The 15,697-nt window shown below is 29.8% G+C and overlaps 1 non-coding gene across 1 annotated transcript; it reads right to left on the bottom strand.

Annotated features, from left to right (window-relative positions):
• Nucleotides 1-15,341: 15,341 nt before the first annotated feature.
• On the bottom strand, nt 15,342-15,448 carry LOC118614478. Its single transcript, XR_004956072.1, has one exon. It is a non-coding gene; the product is annotated as a U6 spliceosomal RNA (small nuclear RNA).
• Nucleotides 15,449-15,697: the final 249 nt, after the last annotated feature.

The raw sequence follows: 15,697 nt of genomic DNA on the forward strand, positions 1-15,697 counted from the left end.
ATTTGCTTAGCCTTGGAATTTGGTCCTTAACTCATTGTAAAATGTAAGAACTTCCCATTATTTTGTACTTATACTCTGTGAGGATATGTCAATAAAAGACAACACAAGAGGTAACATGAGAAGCTAGAAGGTTTTAAATGGCACATTAATTGAGCTATTTACTTTTGTCTCCCTAATATGATATCTAATATAACAGAACTTGAGAAATAAATTATTCCATAAGAAAAGGAAAAATGTGATGTTGACTTCACAGTTAGCAGATGAAACCAATCATTTCCATACACTGAATTGTAAAAGGTCAGTTACCTGGGTGAAAAAGATCAGCTGAAACTTACCTTTAGTGTAGCAATGTTTTAGTTGGCTTTGGATAATGAGATTAATAAACTTGCCTTACTAGATATCTTCTGTCTTATATTTTTCCATAAGGGCATATTAAATTCTAATATGTTTTAATTAAGAAAAAAGAATATGATTGTTTGAAAAATATAAAAATCAGAAAGAATAAAATGATTATGAAAAAAATCATCGCAAATTGAAACAAGAAAAATACACCTATGATTTTATGTATCTAGGTTAAAAAAATGTGAGTGTATGTATGATGCAATTTTGGAGACATTATCTTTAAAATAAAAGTAATCAATGGCATAAAATGCATATTAAGTACACAAAAATATAACAGAAGCAAAAAAAAAATACACTCAGATTTTATTCTTTATTGCCATTGCAAATAGAAGCAAATATTACTGTTTCCTGGTTTGATGCGGAGTGAATAGGTGATAGCTTGCAATTCATCTAGAATCTCTCATATGCAATCAGTAGACACGATACCTTATGTGACAGCTCTTCATTTAGTTTAATTTACTGTAACGCACATGTATTAATATCCTAGTAATCTCCCTTGTGTCCCATTTCTGGCAGTGTGTGTATCTCATTTTCTCTATATGGGATTCCCTCGTGAAATATTTGGGAACTCTATCATAGAAAGCATCAGGAAGGAAAGGATGCTGCTTGGAGGAGCAGATTTTTATATGGTCGACTAGGTAATTTGTTACTCAAAAGGTGATAAAAATGTAGTTTGGGTAAATTGTCTCAACATTTATTGCAAAATTTAAAATAGCATATTATGTAGAAAATAAGATCATCAAATGTACATAATACCATTTGTTTTTCTTTCCTTTTATCTGTATTTTATTCCTAGACTCCACAAATATTTACTAAGTTCACACTATGGATTTGTATACCATATACTATATTCGTACGCCACAGTGGCATATGTTTTAAAGATCCAAAACAGGTTGTAAGATATTCCATTTTCACCAGTAGAATAAATAGATATCTCCCACTAAAAACTATGAATGCTTGATAAACTATAAAGAATTGTTTATTTATGTTAGGATGGCTTATGGATTTTTATTCTATGTAATGGATTGTATTTTATTAATATTATCACTCATTTTTAATGCTTAATTTATGTCAGGCTTCTTCAGTAGGGACCTCTTAAATTTGGCTCTGTGAAATTTTGGGTTGTCCCCATCACTCTTTGAATACTTACTTATTGAAGACAGAACAAGGCAATTCAGGCTTATTTATTAATTTTCATATTCCTTCTATAAAGTCAGCTTTATCTCCAAAAATGCCTCATGACTTTTAGTGGAAAATGGTGTTTAGAAACCAAGATCAGGATGTTTGGTGTGCTCATTGCTGCTTATGTCATTGCTTCTAGGCCTTCTTAGCGGGCAGAGAAAGGGAATATGACATATAATATCATTTTCACATCTATCCATTTATTTTCTCTTTTGTAAAAATGATGAATTCATACTGATGTTTCAAATTCACAAAAGTGAGAAACTGAGCTTCCATTACTGTCAATGTTAACTCATTTGCTCAAGCCTATAACAGCCAGAAAGTAGTTTCAAAATCACCAATTCATATTACCATAAAATGAATTTCATATTTGTTTACTGTTGTATTTTTGAGGAATACATAAATCTTAATAATTAAGTTCATTTTTTTTTCAAAAACAAACATTATGTAAGCCCTATCACATCAAGATATAGAACATTTTTATTACGTCAGAGAGTTTTCTCAGGCTTCTTTCTAGTTCTATTATTCCAAGTTACTTTTCTGATTTAGTTTTCATACATATACCACAATCTGTTTATACATTTTCCTGTTGGTGAGCATTTTAATTATTTCCAGTGTTTGGTTATTATAAACAAACAAAGCTTCTACAACTAATCTTGTACAAAACTTTTTGTGAGTATATGTTTTCATTTCTCTTGGATAGATAGATATCAAGGAGTAGAATGATTTGGATTTGCAATAGGTATATATTTAATTTTATAAGAAACTGCCAAACATTTTTTGTAACTTTTTCTTCCAATTTACATTCCCCATTAACAATGTATAAGCATTCCAATTGCCTCACACCCTTGCTTACATTCAGTGTTCTCAATTTTTGTAACTTTTATCTATTATAATTAACGATATAGAATCTCATTATTTTTATATTTTTTGCTTTCCTGATTTATTGACAATGATAATAACTTTTTTTATTTACTTATTGTCCATGTGCACTTGAAAACTTGCATTCTGATGTTTCTGATGGAGTGTTTCATAAATGTCAATAAAATCAAGATGGTTGGCTGTGTTTTTCAGCTTCTACATTTTTGTTAATTTTCTGTCTATATATTTACTATTTTTGATAGAGAAGAGTTGACACCTCTATGAATGATTACGGATTTATGTATTTCTCCTATCAATAATATCGGATTTTGCTCCTCATGTTTTGAAACTCTATGGTTAACTACATATACAATCTGTACTGTTATGTGTTTTTTGGTCAAGTCATTCTTTTGTCATTAAGTAAAGTCCCTATTTATCCTGATAATATTATTTTTTTAAGAAATCTATTTTGTCTGATATTAAAATAGTCTCTCAGCTTTCTTTGATTAGTATTTGCATGTTTATTTCTTTCCATTCCATTACTTTTACTTTGTCTAGATCAGTATATTTAAAATGTTTTTTTTTTTTTTTGTAGGCAGTTTATGGTTGAGTCTTTGTAAATCCATTATGAGAATTTCTACCTTTTAATTGATATTTAATTTTGTACACATAAATATAATTATTGTTATGTTTGCGTTTCAATCTACTTTTTTTAGTTTGTTTGTTTTTAGTTTGTTTCCTCTATTTTTAGTTTGTTTCCTCTATTTTTAGTTTTTTATTATCTCTTTTCTGTTCTAATTTGGAATATTTGAATACTTTGTAAAGATATTTAAAAATTTATCCATGGTTATTTGGCTATATCTCTCTGTGTCATTTTTATTATTTTCTCTAGATATTTCTATATACATAAATCACATTTCATGGTTTATTTGGAATTAATAGTTTACCACTTCATATAAAATGTAGGCAATCTTATAATTATGTAGGTCACTCTACCTTCTTCCTTTTATGTTATAGTTGCCATATATATCTACATATATAGGAAACCCATAAAATAATTTTGTAAGTTTTGTTTCGACAATCATATAGCCTAAATAATTAATGGAGAAAAATATTGTTAATTTTACACAGATGTTAACCATTTCTCTTGTTTTTCCTTCATTCCTGAAGTTGTAAATATCTTTCTAGTATCATTTTTTTTTCATATTGAAGAATTTTATTAGTTACTTTACAAAGGTCCCTTGGTAAGAAATTCATTTAATTTTCTTTCATTAAGATGACTTAATTTCATCATCACTGATGAATGTTTTTTTTACTGGATACAAAATATTGGACTAACAGTTCTTTCAGTACTTTAAATATAGCATTCCATTGTCTTCTTGTCTGTGTGGTTTCTGATGAGAAATTCACAGTAATTTAAAACTGTGTAAACCTTTAACATGCCATTTTTCTCCAGTTGCTTTCAAGATTTTCTTTTAATCTTCAATTGTCAGCATTTTGACTATGATATCAAAACACATGGTTTTCCTTGAGTTTATTCTATTTAGGTTTGCCAAGTTTGCCCAATTTGTAAATTTTTGCCTTTCACCAAATTTGTAGTTTTCGTTACCATTTTGTCAAATATGCTTTCTAAACTAATCTCTTTTCTTTCCTTCTGAAACAAATATATATCTTTTGATATTGCTGCATGAGTTTCTGAGACTTTATAAACTTTAAAGGAGAATAGTGTATTTTTTCAGTACATTTCCATTTTTTCATACAGTTTTTATTTTACCACTGAGTACTTCTACTTTTCCATTTCAAGAGTGTTTACCTTTACCTGATGGAACATTTGGGCCACTTGAGAATTGAAATTAATTATCTTTTTCCCTTTGAAATTTGTGATATTTCCCTGGTTACTTATAAGCCAAGTAATTTTGGACTTATCTTGAAAATTTTTAAACTACATTGTGAGTTTATTGCTTCCATTATCTTATGGAGGTTGTGAGTTTTATTTATTTATTTTTTTAACAAACGATCAATTTGTTTAGGTTTAGACCTTGAGTCTTTGTCACCTTCTGTGGCTATTGATTCTAATGTCACTTCAGTTTTCATAGCCTCTCTTTAATGTCTTGATACATAATCTTTTTTTATAAGTGATGATTATTATGATAGATATTTTAGTTAAGGTTTTATTTCTTTCAGAGTATTTGTATAAATTTATAAAAATAACATCAAAATATATGAAATAATTGAGGATTATTTTAAAACTTTTGTATTTAATTTGAATTGAAAATTAGGTTAGGACATATAATGTTTTTAATCTGTAAAATATAGTGCTCAAATAATAACACACAGATGATATAGGTAATTTTTGGATTACTTAAAATAAGTGGATTAGTTTTGTTCATAGACTTCTAGTATTCAGCACTGTAATTATTAGACAGCTTTGCCCACCCACAGAGAATGGGCCACTATCCTTGGGTCCAATAAAAATTAGATTCTCAATCCTCACAACAAAGATTTGTTCAAAGCATAAAGCATTGCTATAAACAGTAAGAAAAGTCTAGAAAATATTATAAAGATGCATATTCTAAGTAATTTTTCATTAGATAAAAGAAATAAACATAATGAATCAATGATTAAACTTAGGAAATCTGAATTCTAGATCTGTTTATGCCACTTATCTGAAATATGTTCTCATGACAATCTTAGATATTTCAACTCATTCTTTAAAATAGGGATAATAATACATTTTCTCTCTTCCTCACAGAGTGAGTTATTGTGAGAGTCAAATCAAATACTTTAAAGTTTTATACTTAAAAGTGCTTTTTAAACCAACCAAGCAATACATAAAATTTATTTTTATTTGTAGATAGTCTTTCTTAAAACATATTTTTTATATTGTGTTCTTTTGATATCTTTTTAGGTATTTAATATTTTCTATTCTGTTTTACTTTGTTTCAATTTCATAAGGAATGGGATGTTCAAAGGCTTGTCATATTGCAGAGTTACATTATTAGAAAATAAGTATGATGTAAAAATGCAATAATCAAAGGGAAAGCAAGCAAAAATGGCTGTTGCCTTAGACTATACAGTTCCCATCTTTGTCAATCAAGATTTTATTATCTATTATGTACTTATGAAAAAACCTTATTCACTTCTGTGGTAGATTGAAAACAGTCACATATTGTCACATCTCATCAAAAGATGTGGTCTATTCTCCAATCCTTTCAATCTTTTCTAGCCTTGTCCAATATAATGTGGAAATCACATTGTATGAATTACCAAATCTAGTTCTCAAGTGGTTTTGCATTTGTTTTCACCCTTTTGAAATGCTACCTTATGGCTGTCATGTAAAAACAACAACAACAACAACAACAACAACAAAACCTATTCTAGCTTTTCTAGAGAATGGGAGGCCACATGCAAGAAAACTGAACAAGGACCAACTTCCAGATTAGTTAGTGAGGTTATCTTGAATATTCCATCCCAGTTGTGTCTATATTGATAGAAAATCCAGCAGAGAAACTGTGCAGCTAACCCCCAGACTCCTGAGGCATAATGTTATTAATGTTTTAAGCCACTAAATATTGAGGTATTCTGTTACACAATAGATAATCGATAAACATTTCTAGGAGTAGGCAACACTTTGTCAGTCTTACTATTTTTTCCCCATCTGTTTGTTACTTCAACCACAATCTGACTAATACAAAACCTTTGTGAATACTAAAATAAAACTTTGACAGTGGTCAGTTCATTGTTGATTCTCAGTTAAGTGATGAAAATTAGTAATGGTTGCATAATCATCAGCAGTAGATGTTCAATTCTGTGTATATATTTTTCGGCTTGTGCCCTGCTGATAAAATAGCTATTTCTATTTCCCCATTCAAGAGGAATAAGAGTTATTGTAGGGGTAAACCTATTTATTCCAAGTGAAAGATTTTTGTTCTCTGTATCCTCATATGTAGGTCTCTGGTCTTAATCTTGTTAGAGATTATATTCTATCTTTACTTTTCTAGACTTCTCTATATAATCAAAGCATTTTTTTTAATTATCTAATTGTTATGTTAGTTATAAAATATCGCAGATGTTTAGGGTGAGAAAAGCCGAATTAAATAAGAAGCAATACTTTAAATTAGAGGAAATTTGTCTACATTCATGTCTCCCTGAACAAGCTTGATCCCCCCAGATTTCAGGAGCTAAGCAGGGTCAGGTCTGGTTAGTACTTGGATGGGAGACCACGTAGGAAGATCAGGTGCTATAGGCATAAAAAATAGAAAATAAGGGATTGTAAGTTGACAAGGTCCTTGCACTCCGTGAGGTCAAACAAGGGTTGCCTCACCTAAAAAAAAATAATACTAAAATAAAAATAAATTTGGGGAAATCTTGGAAATCTAAATACAGATTTATTGGTACTGTATTTAGATTCCATATTATTATAATAATTACTGTTTATAAAAAATATATAAGATTACAGGAAAACATCTGTGTGTTTTTTTAACAGAAATATCTTAGGATGGTGTTAGTAGACATAATTTTCAAGGAATAATCCTTGAGTGAGTTTTGAAACTAATCTCCATAAATAGATATATTTGGAATAATGTCGCATCTAGAATGTTGTATAGTTGGACTCACAATATATAGTCTTTTCAGATTGGCTTCTTTCACTTAGAAATATATGTTTAAGTTTATTGCATATGTTTGCATGGCTTAAAACTTATTTTTTTTTTTAGCACTAAATAATATTCCATTGTCTGGATGTACCACAATTTATTCATTCACCTACTAAAGGGCATCTTGGTTGCTTCCAGGTTTTGGCAATTCTAAGCAAAGCTGCTGTATACAACTGTGGGCAGGTTTCATGTGGATATAAGTTTTTAACTTATTTGGGGTAAATAAATCCCAAAGAATGTTATTGCTAAGTTGTACAGTAAGGGTAGGTTTAGTTTTGTAAAAAACCAACAAACTGTCTTCTAAAGTGATTGTACCAGTTTGTGTTCCCACTGCTAATGTGTAAGTTCCTCTTGCTCCACATTCTTGCCAGCATTTGGTGTCATCAGTGTTTTGTTTTGGGCCATTCTAACAGGCATGTAGTGAGTGGTATCTCACTCTTGTTTTAACTTACATTTTCCTGGTGACATATGATATGGAGCATCTTTTCAAATGCTTATTTGTCATTTCATCTATTCTTTGGTGAGGCGTTTTTTAAGGTTTTTGGCCTGTTTTTAAATTGGGTTGTTTGTTTTCTTATGGTTGAGTTTTAAGTGTTCTTTGCGTATTTTCAATAACAGTCCTTTATCATATGTGTCTTTTGCAAATATTTCTCTTAATCTGTGGCTGGTCTTCTCATTCCTTTGACAAGGTCTTACACAGAGCAGTTTTTAATTTTAATGAATGTCAGTTTATAAATTTTTTCTCTCATGGATTGTGTTTTTGGTGTTGTATCTAAAATGTCATCACCATATCCAAGGTCCTCTAGGTTTTCTCCTGTTATTTTGTAGAACTTTTATAATTTTGTGTTTTATATTTAGGTTTATGATCTATTTCAATTAATTTTTTGAAAAATCTGTGTCTACATTAATTTTTTTTTTTAGTTGTTCCAGAACCATTGTTTGAAAAGAATGTCTTTGTTTCATTGTATTGCCTTTGCTTCTTGTTCAGAGATGAGTTGAGTTTATTTGGGTCTATTTCTGGTCTCTTTTTTCCATTTTGTTGATCTATTTGTCTACTCTTTAGCCAGTACCACACTGCCTTGGTTACTGTAGCTTTATACTGAGTCTTAAAGTTGGGTAGTGTCAGCTCTCCAAATTTGTTCTCCTTTAATATCGTGTTAGCTATTTTGGGAGTTTTGCCTTTTCATATAAACATTATCTATCATTCATGTTCGTCTTAGGATAGATTCTCTTTCATCATCTACTCTAAAACAAACAAAAAAAATTCTGACTTTAATATGTCAAAATTTTCCCTTACATCTAGTACACATTCTGAATACTTATTGAACTAATTTTAAACTTCAATTTTTTTTGCTCAGTTTTTTACTGTTTTCTCATTTGTTTTGACTCAATTCAGGAGGTTACACTTTTAGTTGAATACAGTTTTTTGAAAGGTCTTGAAAATTGTTCTGACTTTTTCTGTCTTTCTCTTCTTTCTTTCCCTCAGCCCCATGTCTCTTATCTTCTTTTTCCTTAATATATTTTTGAGAATGAGGCCCTGGATGAACAATTTTCAAATAACTGTTTGGTGTGTTCTCAAAATTCTAGTCTATATGGAGAAATGTGGAAAATATAATAACTAAGAAACTTAGGATTTATTATAGCTTTCTGGCTAATTCCTATTAGGTTAAATCTGTCAACATGAAAATCTTTATTAAGATGAAATTATATTTCTTGAAATGAACTTATTTTCAGAATGGAAATTTTAAATTATCAAATTGTATTTATTGGTGTAAACTGATTTAGAAAAAAATAAATTAAGTGCATAAATTAATTTCCATAAGATCATTGTGGTAAATTTGCTTCTATATTTTTACAATTAAAATTGTCATATGGCTACTACAGACAGCAGTCAGCGAATGTCAGCTTTATCAAACTAGAAGATGGCAGTTCTTCATGTAAGGGATTATACTTAAAATTTTTTTTGCCTTATAAACTGACGGAGTTCAAATTGATTGGCCTTCAGGTCTGGGATCTTGGGTCATGCCGTTGATAAAGTTCAGTGGCTAAGCAAGAAGTCACTGATTATTATTTATAATTTGTTTTCTTATAATTTTATCATGCACATGTACTCAAAGGCCATGGGTTACAGTTCATAAATTGAAACAAATGAATAAAAATATGTAATACTAATTCTGTCAATTTTTAAAGCACTAAGATATTTGTTATATTCAAAAAGTTATATTTAAATTAGTATGACTCTGCATTAACTATAAAGCAAAGGTGGACAATAACAAAATATCATCCTGTGTATGACTTTTTATGAATTTTCACATATGAGTATTTATAAAGATGATATGAAGAATTACAAAAGTCAACACAAAATATTAAATGGTAACTCTTTTCATGTGAATTTAATTCACAATTCCTTATTGCTATTTGTTTTATTTCTTAATGTTCAAGAATTTAAACACTCTACTCTTATATGCATACCAAAATGTTCCATCTAAAATATATCTTTTATATAAGTTTCTAGACTTGTCATTTCTAGACAAATATTCACCTTTTACTATTTATCGAATCTCTCCATTGGTGAACTCCACCAAGACTTTTGGGGGGCTAAATGTTTTATTATGCCTGACTGATAAACAGAAGTTCTATATTGAATTTTTCTATAGTTTTCATAGCAAATTTTGTTTTATACTTAGTTAAGAAAATTCTTAATACCTTGAAAAATATAGTGTATAGCTATAGTTTAAAATAATATTTTACCAAAAAATTATAAAATAACCTTTGTCTGCATAAAAAACATTAATTAAATTAAAGCTCATAAATATAAAATACAAGCTTAAATTAATTTTTAAAATGCTTCCTTTCATTCATATTTTCTTTTGCTTGATTTTAATGGGATTCTGTATTGATGGGTAACACAGGGTCATTTTAAATGATGATAATTTCATAACTTAATTCCAACCAAATTGAGAGCACCAAAGTAGGCTGGAGATCAGAAGCATGGTTATTTCTAACATGGCCCTACTATACCAAGGGCATAGGAAGGAAAATTTTCCTTGGAATTTTGTTCCTGAAAAACTGAAAGTAGGCGATAGCACAGAGGAGATAATATACAGAATATATATCCGGCAATATAGGTCAACATTTGATGTTGAATGTAGGACAGACACAACATCCATCACTGGAGATCACTCATTGATATGTTCCCTATGTTTTCATAAGGATAGGTTTATATCTAACTTAAATAAGTGTGATATGTTTAAATGACTATTTTTTTTAAACACAGTTTTAAGTTTCTTATTAAAATGTTTAAGTATCATGTAAAAGTTGAACGTGTGATTGGAGATGGGATGTTGATGCCTCTCTTAAATTAGCACATAAACTAAACTTGGTAGAAAAGATTAATTGGTGAAGTGACTTTTACTAGAGAAAGCTGTGTTCTGCGGAAATAGATGACCACATTTAGTCACATGAGGTGATCAACGTCATTTGGAAAAGGATCCATGGTAAGAAAGACTGCTGTGTGCACAAATTAGACTCGGTGGAAACATTGTTAGTGGGCAGGCTGAATAACCTTGTGATTAAAAATGAGGGCACTGGAATTAAACTGTTTCTATTCCAACTTTGCATCTGGCTCATTCTAGTGCTCTACTAACTATGGAGAAGTAACTTAAATTCTCCAAACCTCAATTTCTTCCTATGTAAATTTAAACTAATACGAGAGTTGGTATGAGGATTAAAATAGATAGTGTGTGTAAAACTCTTAGAATATGGCTGGCATAATTCCATTAGAAATTAGTACATTAAATAAGATTTAACATACTATAGAATAGAATATATATATGCTTGCTGCATGGATATTTTATAGACATTAGTTGGAAATTCATAACTGTGTTTCCAAATACAATTTCTCTCTCAGGGGGAAGAAATATTTCCAGTGGAATTTAGGACTAACTACTAAGTCTGTAAAGTGATCGAGCAGCCTATGAACTGTACCATAGTGGTAGCTGTTAGATATACTTTTCACACTTTTATAGATTTGGCCAGTGAGGAGACAACAAGCCCAAAGGAATCCACAAAGTTTATAATTACTATAACAGTTTTATAGACTCATACAGCAACCTGCATCCTTGCCCTTAAAAGGGGGCAAAATAGGCCTGTTTGCTACTGAAACTAGGAATATGAATGAGATACAGTCTTACAGAAAATTTCCATAAAATATAGATGAAAAACTGCATGCAATAGTTGCTTATCAGAATGCCTCCCATTGCTTTAGAAGAAATTCAGAACATTCCATCAAAATCTGGGTCAGACTATGGTCAAGCATTGTCTGTGTGGTCTATATGGTAACCATTGCAAACCTGTTTGCCTACAAAGACAATTAGATTAAGAAGAGAACCAAAAGCTGGGGGATATTATTGATCTGTTTTAACCTTCTTAAGAGCTTCCCAAGTTAGATACCCATTGTTACAAGCACAAAAACTTATGGCAACAGTGTTAAGAAATGGTATTTTTAGAGTGCCAAGTGATCAATGAGGGTTTTTACACAGTCATTGTTAATTTACATGCATCATAATCTCTCCTTTTCAGAGGCTTGTATAATGCAAAATCCAGGCAAGATCCAAGATGTGATGTAGGGGGAAAATCATGAGGAGTGGATAACTCGGACAAGCTGTTCAGTCTTAGGAAAAACATGCCATGTAATTTTCTGTGTACTTTGTGCTTTCTTATACTACTATTATTATTATTGAATTGGAAATGCTTGTAACTAAAGATTTAGGCTCCTCAGAACTGCATTAATACTAAGTTTTAAGTTAGGATATTGTTGATCCAACATAGTTTGTCAAAGAAACTTACAGTTATAAATAATGCATTTTATCAGCATGGTCCTTTGTGTATAATTTTCTCTAGGAACTGGAGGTTGCATGAGTTAAGTGAGGCTTCTGGGCAGACCTTCTTTGGGAGCATGAACACAGCAGAATGAGATACCTCAATATGTGGGGAAAAAAGCTCAATAGAATTGAGTATCTTTCCTCTTTCTCAAAACATGCATTTAGCCAATACTAAAATGCTACATTTCTGACATACAGACTTGAATGCACTTTGGGTCTGCTACCTTTTCTGCTCAGAATTAACCTCTCCCATTACCCTATAAATCTGATGAACTCTTATTTATAGTTTAGAATTATCTTAACTTTATAAGTACATTCTTTTTCCCTACTTTCCCATAAGATAATCCTCACTCTCCAGTGTCTTAAAAATATTTCTGTTATTATGTTTACTACGCTTAACTTTTTAAATATTTATTTCTAACAATAAATCTTAACACCTTTGAGTTCCAGTTTATTGTTTATGGTTTTACATTTCTGTCATAGAATTCTTTAAATTTTTGTTAAATTTAATTGAGCTTTGAATGTAATTAAGTCGAAGAGTTGCATATTTTTCTGTAAAACCATCCACACTCTTTCCTAATTTACTTCTGACCAATGACAGGTATTTGAGGGATAGACAGGTTTAAGGGCACACACAGTCTTTTGAAATGAAGCAGAACAAAGTTAAATGATCCACAAAGAGATCAATGCTTAGAATTAGATCATAGAAGCATAATACTCAAACCAACAAGCTCACCATCTTGAAGGCTGTAATGAAGCTAGAAATATATTTTCTCTTTCTTTGCTGTGGATTAGCCTTAAGAGATCTTTATTTCCAGACTTATAGAAAATAAGTGTTATGAAAATACAGTCAATTATTATTAGTAAAGTTATTCATCTATTTAATGGATTAAGAAAAACAATATTAATAAAATTTAATATATTTTAGTCAGAAAATAATTCAAAAATTTAGAGAAATAGAAAAAGATTAAAAATAATTTAAAATGTAAATTATTTTTAAAAAACTGTCTTTTCTCAGTTTAATAGTAAAATAATTAAGTTTAAAATGTTTATAAGTTCATATTATCTTATAATTTGCATTAGTAATGAAAATTTACATAAATAAGAAGTTATGGACCTTTATTCTGCTACACGCTTTCTAAGAAATATAATTCTTTTTACTTACTTGTCAAGAAAATAGACAATTATCTCATAATAGGCTCTTGGTGGAATTAAGATTTTGTGTTATATATTTCACTTAATATTTGTCTTTGTAGAAATAAATTTAAAGATAGAAGTTTTGATTTAGTCTGCTACTTTTTTCTCAGGTGAATCAAGCTTTGGCCAAAAATAATAGCATCATGGATATTGTAACCTCTTACAAATGTTTTCTAAACTTGTCAGTTAATTACAATCACTCAGGACACTTATTATACATGCAGATGATAAATTAAATTTGATGGATTCGTGGGCACCCAAAGACTTTGTTTCTTCTAAGATGGAGTTCAGGTGATTCTCTTTTTCCAACATACTTGGACAACTGCATGTCTATACTATCTTAATGAATTAAAAATTTGGGGAAACCTGCAATGTTTTTGGTCATTCATCATCTTTTCTCTCTCTGAAATATTTACTTTCTTGTCCAGATTTATTTCTCACCACTCATCTGTTTTCTAAGGATTTATCATGCCAAACTGCTTTTTTCTTAGCCCAGGTTGTTTCCTGCATTTCAAATCTGGGGCCAATGAGTTCCCTTAGCTGACCACATTTGCCATCTGAGGCTACATTTAGTGTCCTCTAGGAAGGATTCCTTGACATACAGTGCTGATATGTCTCTACCTATTATACTATAAATCACCTTTGCCTCAATTTACCCTGGTACTTAGCATTCTTCATTGTACTCTTCTCTTTTAAATCTTTCCAATTAGACCATGAGATTCTTGTGGGCAGACAAACTACCAATTACTCTTCATGTTCCCAGACTAGCATAAATCTTACCTACAATAGAATATCTAATAAATGTTTAATAAAGGAATGAAGAATACCAATGGTATGGGTTCTATCTTTACAATTTTAAATCTCTAAACATACGATGCTTTTAGGGAGTGTGCCTTTTTTCCCCTCTCAGTGTGTTTTCCATCTACATGAATAGCTGTCATTGCTAGCTTTACATTAATAGCTAAAGATCATTAACAAAAACGTTTAATTAACTGGTATAAAAATATCAAAATAATACAGATGTATGTAAATAATAAAAGGTAACATAAGTTAAAAGTAAGCCTTCCTTACCATCTCCAATTCATGATAGATAACTACCACTATTACTATTTTCTTGTTTGTATTTCTAAAAGTGTTAATATTCATAAAACACATATATGTAGATATAAACATCTTATACATATTCATTTATGCACAAATATACAGACTTTTACACATACTTGTTTGTTTTTGTATATACTTTTATACAAATATGTTAATACTAATATCTTGGAAAAAATTTCATATCAGTTTATATAAATCCTTTCTATTGGTTCTATATTTTTCTATTTTATGTATATATCATGATATAGTTAATTAATCCTCTCCTACTGGATATTCAAGTGTTTTCGTTTTTTTCTCATAAACAGTACTGGAATGAATACTCTTACATATAAATCTCTGTGCAGTGAAGAATTTTTCTGATTAAAGTAATATGGATTTTGGATAGGTATTTCTGAATTCACCTTAGGAAAGACTTACAATTTATACTCCCATCAAGGAGAAGAGAATGTCTATTTCTCCACGACCTCACTTATTTTGTATTATTCAATTTATATCTGGGTGATCTTATATGCTTTTATTATCATTTATATATGTGAACAGGAGTATCTTGACAAGTATATTAAGAGTTTGTATTTCTGTAGCACATTGGTTCTGTGTCTTCTTCTATCTTAGACACTATTATATCTTAGTTTTCTTCTGCTCTAAAGCTCTATCAAAGTTTATTATTTCATGTTTTTAACCTTTAGTTCTCTTTTGATTTCCGAAACTCTAGTTTTCATACCCCATTTATCTTTCAATAACACCAAACTGTTCTTCAACATTCGACTATTAGAAACATATATTTATGCTTATGTATGTTTTTCAGATTTGTGTTAGTTTTTTGGTTTTGCCATTATACCCAGTCTATTAAAAAGTATTTAAGACTTGTATAAGCTTATTTTTTTCAGTATTTACAATTAAATGACATGCCAACAGTAAACATTTCCTATAGGTTTTATTTGTTAATATCTCCCTACCTCGAATTAAAGATACTTATTACCTATTCAACAATTTCAGAAAAAAAACTTTTAAAGTTAAGAAAAGTTCTAAATTTGAGGTATACAAAGAATATTCATTAAAAAATTTGGAACTCTTCCTGAATTTGCTTGTCATCCTTGCTCAGGTTTCATGCTAATCTTCTTCTTATCATTCTACTGTTAGTAAATGTGCTGTCAAAACTAGCATTAATTTTTCTGACCATAAATTTGTCTATACTAGTACACTTGAGTTTGTATGTGAGTACATGTATGTGTCATTGAATATTTGACTTGTTTTACTTCTACCTTAGTGATTTACCTGTTCTGGAGCTGCACTGAATGAAAAGCACTGAAATAATTTACATTATGTTTTGTGTATTCTCTAAGTCTTTAGAATATTTTATCTATTATTATACATCTAAAATAATAAAGATAAAAAATAAAGTAATAAAGATAA

The sequence above is a fragment of the Rousettus aegyptiacus genome, unplaced genomic scaffold (genome assembly GCF_014176215.1).
Source record: "Rousettus aegyptiacus isolate mRouAeg1 unplaced genomic scaffold, mRouAeg1.p scaffold_m13_p_2, whole genome shotgun sequence".
Classification (NCBI taxonomy): domain Eukaryota; kingdom Metazoa; phylum Chordata; class Mammalia; order Chiroptera; family Pteropodidae; genus Rousettus; species Rousettus aegyptiacus.